The 15,463-nt window shown below is 42.3% G+C and overlaps 1 protein-coding gene across 4 annotated transcripts in view; it reads right to left on the bottom strand.

Annotated features, from left to right (window-relative positions):
* Positions 1 to 10,241, bottom strand: part of LOC139421387 (myosin-9-like) — a 34,994-nt gene extending 24,753 nt beyond the window's left edge. For 2 of the 4 annotated variants that reach the window (XR_011635617.1, XM_071172239.1), the window contains exon 1: positions 9,966 to 10,241. The gene's annotated coding sequence lies outside the window, so the exon portion shown is untranslated. The remainder of the gene's footprint in view (positions 1 to 9,965) is intronic. The other 2 variants (XR_011635616.1, XM_071172238.1) reach the window with 1 other exon arrangement.
* Between the last annotated feature and the right edge of the window lie 5,222 nt (positions 10,242 to 15,463).

The following is a 15,463-nucleotide window of genomic DNA, read 5'->3' as shown; positions in this document are numbered from 1 at the left end:
TTAGTCAGTGACGCATCTCCTCCATCCATCTCCTGAGAGCAGCACAGAGCTACATTTATAACCACATTTATTATTTTCATAGTCATTCTATGGAAGGTGCTCTACATTGAAAGGTGAAGACGACCTAAAGTGTGATGGTCAGCCGTTGCCATTGATAGACACTGCCAAGCCTGTACATGGCATTAAGAGAACACTGGGTAGACCCACGTCTTTAATTATGACTCAGTCCCTACCAAAGTCCACAGCTTTCTGTCTGGCCACCAAAGTCCACAGCTTTCTGTCTGGCCACGTCTTCACTCAACCTGGGACGCCACTAAGCCTGAAGCCCAGTACAGCGCAGCTGCAAGGCCTCCCCATGTCTTGTCACGTTAAATACTGTTCAGCTGTACAAACAGACTCATCTATTGAAGGTTGGCTACATTGAGATTAGCCATTCTGGTAGTTACTCAAGCAAAGTTACACATTAATGAAGGCGACACGTGGAATACAAGGAAACCAATCCCTCCAACAGTCCCTAAATGTTATCGGACCTATCACAATCAATGACTAGCCAACATGTCACTGAAGGCTAAGAAAACCACCAACATCTAGGTAGAGTGGTGCTTAGTCAGTGAAGTGGTCTACTATAGAAGCGGAACCCTGTGCCGAACAACAAGAGGGAGGAGAGAGGGTGGTTTTAGAACCGATGTCACAGACACAAGAATGAAGGCACAAAGGGAGGAAGTAAAGTGTCCTTGTCAACGCCTGGCCGTCTCGTTAAAAAGGGACACCAAAGGCTGCTTGCTCTTCAGAGCCATCCCTCCCTCACTCCTCCCCTGCTCCACTCTCATTCCATTCCAGCTCAGTGCCTTCCCACCCAGAGTTATGCTGAGTAGCTGGAAAAGCCAAGGTCTTGACCCTCCATCTCGCCAGTTGGTGACCAAAGGCAACATTTAAAGCCTGACCATATACAATAAGCCTTGTATCCCACCAGCCACATTATAAAGTGGTTAAACAGACGTGGCCAACTGGCCATGGTATGTCTCCATTGACTGGAATATTAATAAAACCGTTAATACATCCTCCTCTCAGATCACATCCCGTCTGTCTTGCCTGTACCTACTCTAGTTCATCAGATGGTCTCTTGTTGGGTCCAGTCTAGCATGGTCAGTCTTGAATGCATGTTAAGCTTCAACGGCCTATCCCTCCATCCCTTGCCCTCTGACCTTACCTCTGGCTTTCCTAGTCCTCTCCACTGTGACGCTCTGAGGGAGAGAGTGTGACCGCCAGACGAGGCCAGAGGGCAGGAGAGGTGGTGTATCTAAGTTCATTATGGACTCAGACACCATCACTCTGCCTAAAACAGGGGAGGGAGGGGGAGCCGAGGAGAGAGAGAGGGAAGAGGAAATGACAGAGGGAAAACTGTTTTGCCATTTGTGGAACGTGGTTGTGTGAATTCTTGCAGAGTGCGCCAGGGGACACCGTTGAAACGAGAAGTTCTCAGCCCTCTGCAGACTGTGCAGTAAATTAAGTCCTGGAAACTAACCACACTCGATGACAAACCCTTATCCACTATTTTTCCACATTCCTCACTAGAGATGCACGTAAAACTGGAACTCTAAGCAACCTGTTAGTCTAGCAGCACCATAAAGTGAATAACTGATTTGAACTGTCCAGTTTAGATCTAATAACAGACATTTCCTTTAGAATTGTTCTATTAACTGTACTGGTTGACAGCCAGTAGGTGTCAGTCTGACAAACGCCTAAAAACGTATAATGATTTGGGGTCAAAGGGATGGCTCATATTTCTGTTGTCGTTTTGACAGCCACATTGGACACGGTTGGCTTTTTAAATTGGTTGGTGAACAAGTGAAACTTGGTGAACAAGTGAAAGCCATTGGATATTAGACACGGTTGGCTTTTTAAATTGGTTGGTGAACAAGTGAAACTTGGTGAACAAGTGAAAGCCATTGGATATTAGATTATTAGATCATAAGCCTTTTAACTGTTGTGAAAGAATGCTGGAGGGAGTCATACATACCCGCTTCCTCCGTCACTTAAATAAACATGTATTTCTAAACCCTACTATAAAGCATCTTTCACTTGACCGTGAACACTGAACAGGTCTTTCTAAACCCTACTCAGGACATAAAGCATCTTTCACCTGACCGTGAACACTGAACAGGACTTTATTTTTTTTTTGAATTTTACCCCTTTTTCTCCCCAATTTCATAGTATCCAATTGTTGTAGTAGCTACTATCTATCTGGCCACCTACACAACCAACACAGCGCACATCCAACCCGGAAGCCAGCCGCACCAATAGCGTGCATCTGGCCACCTGCGCCCAGCCCGCCACAGGAGTCGCTGGTGCGCGATGAGACAAGGACAACCCTACCGACCAAGCCCTCCCTAACCCGGGCGACGCTAGGCCAATTGTGCGTCGCCCCACGGACCTCCCGGTCACGGCCGGTTACGACAGAGCCTGGGCGCGAACCCAGGACTCTGATGGCACAGCTGGCGCTGCAGTACAGCGCCCTTAACCACTGCGCCATCCGGGAGGCCCTGAACAGGACTTTCTAAACCCTACTCAGGACATAAAGCATCTTTCACCTGACCGTGAACACTGAACAGGTCTTTCTAAACCCTACTCAGGACATATAGCATCTTTCACCTGACCGTGAACACTGAACAGGTCTTCTCATCATTATTTTCACTTAGGGCTTAGCAGAACAAAGGGAGGGGATGGTTTAGTCTCTCTCTCCTTATCTCTGACTAGAAGTCTTATCTACAGTATAAGAGCACTCCCTTTGAATCACTATAGTCTAGGCTACATGAAGACAGCAAATAGTGTGCAGCGTTTATGGAGGCTATTCACAAGTCAAAAAGCACTCACGGCCAGTTGAACATGTGCTGTATTCAAACTAGTGGGGTATATGGAACCTGACCTGCATTTGGGTTGACGGAGAAATAAAATATGGAGTGGCAGTCAGAGGGACGTCCCTGTGCAGAGAGCATTTCAATGTGAAACTGTGTTCGAGTGCTCAAGTTGACTGCGTTGGGCAATGGCCAGTCTGACACATACATGTATACACGCCTATAAAACCAACACATCAAGTGCGCAGATCACAACACAGAACAAGGTCTATTTTCTGACATGCAAGGTAGCTTTTCACCACCCACATGGTGTAAAAGACCTCTACCTATCTAGTAATATGCTTCTCTCCATTAGTTACGTAGAATTAAAAAATAACCACAATATATATATAGTTTTGGTTCTCTTTCATGAGCTGAAATAAAAGTTTGCAGAAATGTTCCATATGCACAAAAAGCTTCTCAAATGTGGCTACATCACTCTTCGTGAGCATTTCTCCTTTGGCAAGATAATCCACCTGACTGGTGTGGCATATCAAGAAGCTGATTAAACAGCATGATCATTACACAGGTGCAACTTGTGTTGGGGACACAAAAAAAAACACACTATAAAATGTTCAATTGTCACACGACACAATGTCACAGATGTCTCAAGTTGAGGGAGTGTGCAATTGGCATGCTGACTGCAGGAATGTCCACCAGAAATGTTGCCAGAAAATTGAATGTTCATTTCTCTACCATAAGCTGCCTCCAACATAATTTTAGAGAATTTTTGCAGTACGTCCAACTGGCATCCCAACCGCAGACCATGTATGGCATAGTGTGGGTGAGCGGTTTGCTGATGTCAACATTGTGAACACCCCATGGTGGTAGTGGGGTTATGGCATGGGCAGGCAGGCATAAGCTATGGACAACAAACACAATTGCATTTTATTGATGGCAATTTGAATGCAGACACACAGTGACGAGATCCTGAGGCCCATTGTTGTGACATTCAGCTGCCTCCGTCATCTAACGTTTCAGCACGATAATGCACAGACCCATGTCGCAAGGATCTGTATACAATTCCTGGAAGCTGAAGGCCCATTTCTTCCATGGCCTGCATACTCAGACATGGCACCCATTGAACATGTGTGGGATGCTCTGGATTGATGGGTACAACAGCGTGTTCCAGTTCCACTAATATCCAACAACTTCACACAGCCATTGAAGAGGAGCGGGACAACATTACACAATCAACAGCCTGATCAATCCTATGCGAAGGAGATGTGTCACGCTGCATGAGGCAAATTGTGGTCACACCAGATACTGACTGGTCCTCTGATCCACCCCCCTACCTATTTTGTTTTAAGGCATCTGTGACCAACCGATGCATATCAGTCTTCCCAGTCATATGAAATCCATAGATTAGGGCCTAATTAATTTATTTCAGTTGACTGATTTCCTTATATGAACTCAGTAAAATCTTGTAAATTGTTCCATGTTGCTTTATTTTTGTTCACTATAAATTAAAAAGGACAACTATCCCCCCCACCCAGCATAGGCCTAGCATGTATCATAAACAAAGCAGCAATCAGTGTTGCCACAGTTAAGTCCAGAGAAGTGAGAACAAGCCTTGTTTTTTTGGAACCCCAGTCATAGATTAGTCATTTCCTGCTATTGTTGCATTCAGTGGAAGCCTACAGGTGTGCACTGTGAGGGGGAGGATGGGAAGGGGGCCCAAAATAGGAGGTATGGAGAAATTGACAGAATGGAGTAGGAGGAAGGAAAGAAACAAGCAAGCAAACAGTAGAATACACCTAGTAGTGGGATTTGCACTAGGCCTTTTTAGCTGATACATTGGGTGTCCCTGCCAAGTCGACCAAGCCGATTGACCCAATTGAAATCATATTTTTCAAGCCAGACTGAACTACGGAATGAGTGTATTACATATAAAGAGATAGCAGTTTATAGTGAGAGTAATGGCACTAAAAAAAGTTTGAAAGGGGTTGACTGGCAAGCCAGCCACAGTAAAATATGACTCAAGCCTGAATCAGAGAGCAGAGATGTACAGTGCCTTGCGAAAGTATTCGGCCCCCTTGAACTTTGCGACCTTTGCCACATTTCAGGTTTCAAACATAAAGATATAAAACTGTATTTTTTTGTGAAGAATCAACAACAAGTGGGACACAATCATGAAGTGGAACGACATTTATTGGATATTTCAAACTTTTTTAACAAATCAAAAACTGAAAAATTGGGCGTGCAAAATTATTCAGCCCCCTTAAGTTAATACTTTGTAGCGCCACCTTTTGCTGCGATTACAGCTGTAAGTCGCTTGGGGTATGTCTATCAGTTTTGCACATCGAGAGACTGACATTGTTTCCCATTCCTCCTTGCAAAACAGCTCGAGCTCAGTGAGGTTGGATGGAGAGCATTTGTGAACAGCAGTTTTCAGTTCTTTCCACAGATTCTCGATTGGATTCAGGTCTGGACTTTGACTTGGCCATTCTAACACCTGGATATGTTTATTTTTGAACCATTCCATTGTAGATTTTGCTTTATGTTTTGGATCATTGTCTCGTTGGAAGACAAATCTCCGTCCCAGTCTCAGGTCTTTTTCAGACTCCATCAGGTTCTCTTCCAGAATGGTCCTGTATTTGGCTCCATCCATCTTCCCATCAATTTTAACCATCTTCCCTGTCCCTGCTGAAGAAAAGCAGGCCCAAACCATGATGCTGCCACCACCATGTTTGACAGTGGGGATGGTGTGTTCAGCTGTGTTGCTTTTACGACAAACGTAACGTTTTGCATTGTTGCCAAAAAGTTCAATTTTGGTTTCATCTGACCAGAGCTCCTTCTTCCACATTTTTGGTGTGTCTCCCAGGTGGCTTGTGGCAAACTTTAAACGACACTTTTTATGGATATCTTTAAGAAATGGCTTTCTTGCCACTCTTCCATAAATGCCAAATATATGTGCAATATATGATTGATTGTTGTCCTATGGACAGAGTCTCCCACCTCAGCTGTAGATCTCTGCAGTTCATCCAGAGTGATCATGGGCCTCTTGGCTGCATCTCTGATCAGTCTTCTCCTTGTATGAGCTGAAAGTTTAGAGGGACGGCCAGGTCTTGGTAGATTTGCAGTGGTCTGATACTCCTTCCATTTCAATATTATCGCTTGCACAGTGCTCCTTGGGATGTTTAAAGCTTGGGAAATCTTTTTGTATCCAAATCCGGCTTTAAACTTCTTCACAACAGTATCTCGGACCTGCCTGGTGTGTTCCTTGTTCTTCATGATGCTCTCTGCGCTTTTAACGGACCTCTGAGACTATCACAGTGCAGGTGCATTTATACGGAGACTTGATTACACACAGGTGGATTGTATTTATCATCATTAGTCATTTAGGTCAACATTGGATCATTCAGAGATCCTCACTGAACTTCTGGAGAGAGTTTGCTGCACTTAAAGTAAAGGGGCTGAATAATTTTGCACGCCCAATTTTTCAGTTTTTGATTTGTTAAAAAAGTTTGAAATATCCAATAAATGTCGTTCCACTTCATGATTGTGTCCCACTTGTTGTTGATTCTTCCCCCCAAAAAATACAGTTTTATATCTTTATGTTTGAAGCCTGAAATGTCGCAAAGTTCAAGGGGGCCGAATACTTTCGCAAGGCACTGTATGCACACACGTAATATCCTGTGTTTGATGTCTGCATTACTAAGAACCCATGATATCAAACTTGTTTTATTAAAAGTAGTGATGGGAAAAAATGTCCTTGAACTTGATTTGAAAACTCCAGTATTTTTCCTTCATAGCTTGTTCTCCATCTTATTAAATAGGGAGCCAATTTGTTTACAGGACTTTTATTTCCATGATCTATTTCTCATGCTCTCACTTGTATCTCAGCAGCATATGAGCAATATGTTTGGACTGTCAAAACACAATAATTATTATTATTATTTTTTTTAAATCACAGACCAAATCGTAATACATATTCAATTGTGAGAAACGCAATACATATATCAGTACCCAAGTATCATGAAAATATTGTGAGGTCCCTGGCAATTCCCAGCCCTAGTTTAAAGATGGAATCCGTATTAGGGGAAACAGCTCCACTGTCCTCCCCAACACCGTCGTTATCGTTTTGTGAATGTAACAGAGGTGAGGTGCGTCGAGCAGTGTAGTTAAAAAAGGTTGCAGTACATATTCTGCTGTTGTATCACACGTGCAATGGCGTCTGATGAAGAAACTTGTTTACAGTAACTTTGTTGTAATATCCCAAACTGACATGACAGTTTTACCATTAAGGATTCCAGCTTTAAGAAGAGAATGTGACCCATGTTTATATGCTGATCTGTGGCTATGAGCAGGTTTGTATACATTACTCAAATGATATTGACGATCATGTGGATGATTGACCTTTGCCTTCCACTTGCCTCTTTGACTGGAGATGTACTGTACATTATGTGAGAAGGCTCATAAATATCAATGTAGCATAAACTGCAGTCCTGTCCAGATGATGACCTTTGATCAAATACATCTGATCTGCTGTAGCTAGCTGAATTATCGGGCCTAAAATGGATATAAAATTAGGATTGTTTACTTAATGAGGATTAAAATTACCTAATTGTAATGGTATGGTCAAATGTAGGGCTAATTTTTTTCTGGGTTATCAGCAAGCATTTGCCCATGTTACTGCCCCTCATCACTGAAAGGGCAACTATCGTCCTGTAAATCTATAGTTAGGTTAGAGAATGTCACCCGACAGAAACACCTTGGGACTGACTGATGGCATCAACTCAAGAATCACAGCTACCACTGAACCTTGGATAACTGTGGGCCACTTTTGTGCCACGGTGGCCAAATGTTTCCAATTGAAACAAAAACAAGTTGGTTCTACAGTAATCTACCTTAGCCAGGATGTCTGCATCCTAGCTGGCCTTCAACACATTAACATTCACAGGCATTTTAATTTGTCCTGTATGATTTTAAGCAGACTTTTAGGCTAGACTACATATGGATCAAATGTGGTCGACCCACTGTTCATGAACTGGATACATTCTAGTAGGGACATCATTGAAACAGTCAAATGTAAGAGGATCATTACAAGTTAGACTAATCAGTTTATATCTAATAATAATGGTGAATGCCTTTCCAATGAGCAATGTTGAAATCCAGAGGATTCTTTTCAGATGTTGCCAGGGGTTTGATTCACAGTTCAGTGCAGTGAAAGCACAAACAGGAAATTATGTTATCATGACAGGAACAAACACCCTGCGCTATTGAAATAGAAAGACACCGGAGAGACCAAGGATGTATGCAAGAAAGTCATTTACTTGACTTTGCATACTGTTGCCTTCAAAATACAGGAACCCTGTTATAAGACACAGGCCTGTGTTTCACTTGAAATAACATGTTTGAATTAATGGGCATGATATTCAAATGTGGCCATATCTGTAGGGCAGACATTCACTCAGTGCAGTGGGAACAGACTTTTGCACAGGTCTAGACTGAGCCAGGTTCCTATAACAGGAGAATTGCCCAAGCTGACTGGAGAACCATGCGTAATTTGTGAGACCCGGATTGCCTGACGACTCAAAATTAATTCTTCCTGTGCTCTATATTTGCTACACTTCAGCTTGAGTCTGTCAACGTTGAAGTCGTTTGTGGTGGAAAAACCAACTTGCTTTTTCCAGTGATTTGATCATCTCAAAACAAAACCAGTATCAAAGCCAATGACACTTTCAAAATGCTGCTTTACCAACATGGTTCTGGCCCAAATCATTGGTTTCTGGGACCAATCAGAATGGTTAGAACGGGTTTGTGTTCTAGTAACCTAACTAGCAAGTGTAAAAGAAACTCCTGAAACTAGATCCCATACATACTGGTCTTGATGAGAAAAACAACTTATTGGGAGATTATCTTCTGTAATGTTCAACCAATCCGATAAATGTGCAGGAGTAGTTAAGATGGAGTCACATTGTTAACGTCCAAAAGTGGAAGTGGCATCACAGATGCTCTACATTTACCCTGAAAACACCCTTGTTGGGGACTCTGATTTCTAGAATGCTAGCCTCTGCGTTGGGGAGGTACTCCGATCCAGACTCACTGTGGAAAAGAAACTAAATGTCAATGGGCGTGGCGTAGCGTTTAGCCGGAGCAACGAGTTTGGTTGGCCAGGCAAAGTCCCTGAGGTCGAAATAATCGGAATCAAAGTACTGCAGCAATCTATAATTTCACAACACAAAACACTGACTAACCAAACCCAAATTACTGACAAAGCACTTAAATAGACTGGGGTCATTGCATATATAATGTCTGGTCGTGTAACAAGGTTCACTAGGCCTACCGAGTAAAGTTATCTAGTTCTAGTTAAATTACTTAAACCAAGATAGATACATTATCCTAAAAAAAAAATACATTAACTGCACACGATTGGCTATATTGCCATTTCACGCATAATGAGCTCATTGGAGTGTAGGATGAAATGCATGAGAAATGCAAACAAATTCAATGACGTAGCATCAATCGAACAGGAAGCGTGGACGTACACAGCGAATCAATTAAAGAGTGACGTAATGGTGCGCAACAACACTCCCGGGGTACGTTAGCCTACAAACTTGTTTGCTTGCCCCGCGGCTGATCACACAGCGAGACCTAAACAATAAAGCATGTTAATCCGCGATGGAATAGACACGTCAAAAGGGTTCTATAACAGGACATTGCTTATAGTTGATGCGTTCCATTATTTTGCGTTACTTTTCATTCCCTCCCTTTCTACATCTAATTCATGCGAATCACTTCCTGTAGTTAGCAAGTTAGCTTACGTTACTTGCAACATTTTCTCGCCATTGCTTCTTTACTCGCTGATATAATCTTGCTTTGACACCGCGCCTGGTAAAATTAAACTACTTTTCACCTTAAATTGTATTAACTATGTACACAAAAAAAGTTAACAATAATTCATACATCTGGGTTATGAGGTCCCACCCAGTGAAGTGATGAAGTTGCTGTTCTCGTCCTTCCTGGTTAGGTACACTTGCTCACCGCTAGACACAAGCATGTGTAGAGCCAAGGCTGAAGGAAATGAGAATGTAGCTAGAATAAATATCTAGCTAGCGGGACTATTACCTGCTGTTGAGATGCAGAGGCTTTTGGGGTTGGCTAGCTACAACCGGTGGCTGAGTCTGTCTCCGTGTCGCCGCGAAACAAACTTATTTTCAGTCGACAGCAGCCTCGCAAAGAACTCAGATCAAACTATAGTGTTCTCTTCTTCCCTCTCTTGCTCTCCCTCACTCTCTTTTTTTCTCTTTCTTTTTCCTTCTCTCTTCCACTAGCTAGTTAAATTCGCTCTTTGCGTTGTCAGTCGGGGTGCGGTCCAGAGGAGGCGGGGCCTATATGTTATGTCTCCGCCCTCCCAGCTTCTCCCAGCCAATGTTACAATAATCCTTACCGTCTGGGCCAATAATGTTATTGAAGGGGCGTTTCCCAGTGAAGAAACTAGTGCCACTGGGCAAAAAAATAATGAACATGAAATAGTTGAGGGGAGGAGAAGGGGGGCACAGATAAGGTGGTGTTTAATGAAGGAGGTATGTGCACTGTAAGGATTTTTATGACCATATAAGTACCAGTCCATTCAGGATGGGCTACATCATCCAGGTTATCCCCTTGTGTCATTCGAATGGGGCTAGACTGGGGCTGCTTTGAAGCTCACAGACACTGCTTAGAGAGAACCTACCAAGGTTCATGTCAAGGAATCTACCACTAAACAAACTGGGCTACAACTGTAGCCTACTGTTTTACTCTTTATCCATTTACCTTTATTTTGACAGGTAAGTTAACTGAGAACACATTTTCAGTTAGTGATAGTATTACCATCACCACACTAATAATAGTGATATTTAGGGACACAGAAACACTATTGTCCGGAGAAACATACTGAAACTGAAACCACACTGAGGCATAATAAATGTAGGTGTATGTGCATATGAAAATACGCACCAAATAGACAAAACATTGAATTGATATGTTTCAGATTATTGACAGGTATACCTGGTCCGCAGGGAAGTGTCTATTGTCAAACAAAAAACAATGTACAATGCTGATAACATAGAAAGCTGTCAACAGTGTCTTGCTGAATGATCAAGAATCTTCCAGGAAATATAAAAATGGACAAAAACAATAACAACTGAAAGAAGGAAGGTAGATTCAACAACATGTGCTTTCCTGTTGAGGTGCAAAAGCCCACTCAGCTTTTACCGTCAGGGGCCGTCTTCTGGACGTCTTTTTCAGTCCTGTCCGGCGGACTGACTGTATTTTTTAGGTCTTTTTTTGGTGCGGTCCAGAATGGCCTTGATTTCAACGTCCACAGACGTCCGGACCGGCCTATACTTGGGCCAAACATAGAAGTGTATAATTGGTTAAGATTTGGTCTCGTCCGAACAGGCCATGATTTGGGCCAAACATAGATGTTCAGATTTTGTCCGGTCCAGCCTTGATTTAGCCCAAACATAGACGTCTATAATTGGTCCAGATTTGGTCCATCCCATACCAGATCGAATCTGAACCAATCATCGGCATCTATGTTTCACAAGTTTGATCAGCAAATTACATCACAGTAGATCACAGCAGTGTAAGGTATATTACAGTACACAATACAGTAAAGACTAGTAAAGTATAGTGCACTGTATTTTACCCTTCTTTACTCTAATGTACTCTACTCTACTAAACGAAACTGTACTGTACTCTACTGAATTAAACTATACTGTACTCTACTGCACTGTACTCTACTGAATTAAACTCTATTGTATAGTACTGTACTCTACTGAATTAAACTATACTGTACTATATTTTATGCTACTGTACTAAACTCTACTGTACTAAATTAAACTCTACTGTATTGTACTCTACTGAATTAAACTATACTGTACTCTACTCTAATGAATTCAACTCTACTGTACTGTACTCTACTGAATAAAACTCTACTCTCCTGTACCATACAGTACTGTATTGTACTGTACTGTATTCTTCTGTGTTCTACTGTACTAAACTGCCATACAGTACTGTGATGTTCAAACATTTTGGAAAACATGTACTGGAAATGTCACGTTTTTTACTTTTTCAACACCTAAGATGCACCTGATTTCAACATCTGGAAAATGTTTATTTTTGACATCTGGAATATACGTCTTCTAACCTTCCATTCAGCACCTGAAATGCATGTGATGTCAACGTCTGGGAAATAAAATAAAAATTTCATTGTAATTTTGCTTACTGAGAGTAGTCTAGATACAGTAGCTGAGATTGCTAAAACTATGGCTGTAGTGAGAAGGGCAAGTTTTGTCCCCACTTGAAGCCAAGAGATGTACTATGGACAGCAGGCTGAAAAAGTGGAGAGAACCAGATTCACTCCCAAGTAGAGCACTGCTGTGTGTATGTATGTGTATGTGTGTGTGTGGGTGTACCAAGGCTGCACAGCCTAGGCATATCCAGATCTCTGGACAAGTTTGCATGGAAAGGAACCTTAAAATAACAATACTGGAAAACATAAGACAACAATTTCAACTTCATGGTCAAGTGATGGGGGATGGGCTGGAATTGGGGGTAGAGTAGCAGAAGCAGAAGTGAAGAATGAGACTATGAAAAGATGAAAAAGAAAGAGGGGATGATATGAGCTGATGGATTCTAAGAGGGTAGAGAGCGTAAGTACATAGAGAGTGGTTCAGTACCACGTCTACCTAGTCATTCCATTGTGTTCCCCTGAGATCTGGAGAAGGTGAGACAGTCTGACAGAACAAAGGCATTGGACCAGTGTACAGGCTACTAACAGCAGGGAGACAATACCCTTTGCAAAGAAAAAGGAAATGTGGCAAAGGAACTACATTGAAGAAATGCCCAGGTGAAAATTAGTATGGTGGAACAAGGAGAAAAGGGATAGAATAAAGATGAAAGAGGAAGAATAAGGTAATTTAATACTTTGCACTCCTGACCTCACTCGTTCTCATCTTCACTCTCTCCTAGGAGTGACGCTGGCTCTGTACACGTTCCAAATTACCTGAATGTGAAACAGATGATGTTGTGACCTCATTGGATAAACAAGGGTTAACACAACCAACATTGGCAAAAACATCCTCGACACAGGTGACATCAACATATTGACATACACAACCTATATCTCATGTGCACTTAACAGAAGCAGTCTGGGTAAACAGCTTTATTATAACCATAGGATGACATAACGATTATTAGAGAAAGGAGTTTTTCCAGACCACACAATATGATCAGCAAAAACTCAGGACCCTAGATATAGCCTATAACTAACTAAAAGTATGAGCCAATAAAGGTAGAATATCTGTTAATAACAAGCAGAGAAATATGTTCAATGTTCAATATTACACTGTTCAATGTGTCAGCAGGTGTGGAATATGTCTGTGTTCTGGGGAAAATAATAAAGAAGGAAAATATATTTGAAAATATATATATTTAAAATAACATAAACTCAGCAAGAAAAGAAACTGTCCTTTTTCAGGACCCTGTCTTTCAAAGATAATTCGTAAAAATCCAAATAACTTCACAGATCTTCATTGTAAAGAGTTGTAAAACACTGTTTCCCATGCTTGTTCAATGAACCATAAACAATGAATGAACATGCACCTGTGGAACGGTCGTTAAGACAGGCATTTTAAGGTCACAGTTATGAAAACTTAGGACACTAAAGAGGCCTTTCTACTGATTCTGAAAAACACCAAAAGAAAGATGCCCAGGGCCCCTCCCTGCTCATCTGCGTGAACGTGCCATAGGCATGCTGCAAGAAGGCGTGAGGACTGCAGATATGGCCAGGGCAATAAATTGCAATGTCTGTACTGTGAGACGCCTAAGAAAGCGCGACAGGGAGACAGGATGGGCAGCTGATCGTCCTCACAGTGGCAGACCACGTGTAACAACACCTGCACAGGATCGGTACATCCGAACATCACACCTGCGGGACAGGTACACAATGGCAACAACAACTGTCCGAGTTACACCAGGACCGCACAATCCCTCCATCAGTGCTCAGACTGTCTGCAATAGGCTGAGAGAGGCTGGACTGAGGGCTTGTAGGCCTGTTGTAAGACAGGTCCTCACCAGACATTACCGACAACAACGTCGCCTATGGGCACAAACCCACCGTTGCTGGACCAGACAGGACTGGCAAAAAGTGCTCTTCACTGATGAGTCGCGGTTTTGTCTGACCAGGGGCAACTTGCAGGTGCCTTGGTGGAAGAATGGGGTAACATTTCACAGCAAGAACTGGCAAATCTGGTGCAGTCCATGAGGAAGAGATGCACTGCAGTACTTAATGCAGCTGGTGGCCACACCAGATACTGACTGTTACTTTTGATTTTGACCCCCCCTTTGTTCAGGAACACATTATTCAATTTCTGTTAGTCACATGTCTGTGGAACTTGTTCATTTTATGTCTCAGTTGTTGAATCTTGTTATGTTCATTCAAATATTTACACGTTACGTGTAAAAAAATTTAAAGCAGAAAAACATGATTAATGTTTGACTTGTTCAACGTTATACTGTTCTGTGTGGAATGTGTCTGTGTTTGTTCCTGCATATTTTGCAACTGTGCATCACATATAGCACACGACGACCCTGACAAACATGCCATGTAGTTGGAAAAATCAATACATCGGTCAGTTGGGAAATACAAGGAATTTAGCCCGGGGGTCAAGGGTCTCCTCTGAGCATTACCAGATGCTGAGGGAGCAGAAAGGAAGGGATTTGGGAAAGATATGTGCAGCCGCCCATCCAGACCTATTCTTAGTTCTACATCATACTCTGCTCAATCATAGTCATAACAGGAGTGACAGGACACAACAAAGTGATTTGGGCCCAGACGGCAGCAACGAGGGATTAAAACAGAAGACAAGCAGCCTATAACTAAGAGTAGATAACCAAATATGGAGACACACTCCTGACCTCAATCTGTCCCTTCTCCCTTGCTATGACAGTCTCTCTCTGTTTCACCTGCAGTTGTAATAGCAACTGGGTGTGTCTGTAATTCTGGGTGTGTAAAGTCACATCATCTGCTCTGAAAGAAAGGGACCCATTGACTCGCACAATGTGAACAGGCTAGTATGAGTTCATTGAGCTCTTTTACACACCAATAGCTTCTGTGAATTCATGTATGTGTATTCATATGTGAGAGTAATGTGTATGGGCCAGCCTACATGTGTGTCAGATTTGTAAGTGATTGGAGTGCTGTATCCTGTTCATTCCAGATAAAAACCATATCTAAACATGGTGTGACACATATTAAGCATACAACACATTTGAATATGAGCCTAACGGCTATCTGTAGAAACACATTGTCAGCATCCAGCACCTTGCTGTTGTTTTACACCATTCACCAATAATGTCAAACCCCCTGCCAAAACTATTTACGCAACTCACTTAAATTTAGCCAGCTTGTCTTGACATGACAGAGTATGGCTGTGTGAAAGTATTTTTGTGTGTCCTTAAATGGCATAGAGCATCCCTGAGGGGCAATGTCCAAACACAACCGCAAAGTAATTAAAAACAGCTCCAGCATGCCAAATATGGTGTCATGAAATTATAGTAGTAGAACACATGGCAATTTA

Source organism: Oncorhynchus clarkii, chromosome 12 (assembly GCF_045791955.1).
Source record: "Oncorhynchus clarkii lewisi isolate Uvic-CL-2024 chromosome 12, UVic_Ocla_1.0, whole genome shotgun sequence".
NCBI lineage: Eukaryota > Metazoa > Chordata > Actinopteri > Salmoniformes > Salmonidae > Oncorhynchus > Oncorhynchus clarkii.
This window is presented reverse-complemented; position numbering and strand designations above follow the sequence as displayed.